Genomic DNA, 456 nt, shown 5'->3' with positions numbered 1-456 from the left:
TTGTTTACACATTTTTAAAACCTGGTTCTATATGTTGATTGATTGAAGTAAGGATTTGTAATTCCCTTCCTTATGTTCTCTCCCCAGATAAACATTTACTGTCCCTAGAAAATCAGCTGGAGTGTGTTTGGTAAAGTCTATAGTCCTAAATCCTAACTAACTCTCTAATGACTTAGAGAATTTTAAGCATGAGATTCTTTTCCAGGTCCTTCTACTAAGGTCTCATAAAAATCCATATGGAACAGTTCACAAACAATTGGGAAATTAACCTTCTTCCAGATTTCCAAAATATAAGGCAACAGAACTTAACAATCAGATATAATTCGACCAAATTCTCATAGGTTATTACCTGAGTTGGAGCTTCCAAAGACTGGGCTGGTCCCTACAGAGCTCCCAGAACAGATCTTTTTTTTTTTTTTTTTTTTTTTTTTTTTTTTTTTTGGAGGGGCAATTGGG

Source organism: Petaurus breviceps, unplaced genomic scaffold (assembly GCF_028583685.1).
Source record: "Petaurus breviceps papuanus isolate PSGF00001 unplaced genomic scaffold, PetGlider_PUasm1.0 207, whole genome shotgun sequence".
NCBI lineage: Eukaryota > Metazoa > Chordata > Mammalia > Diprotodontia > Petauridae > Petaurus > Petaurus breviceps.
This window is presented reverse-complemented; position numbering follows the sequence as displayed.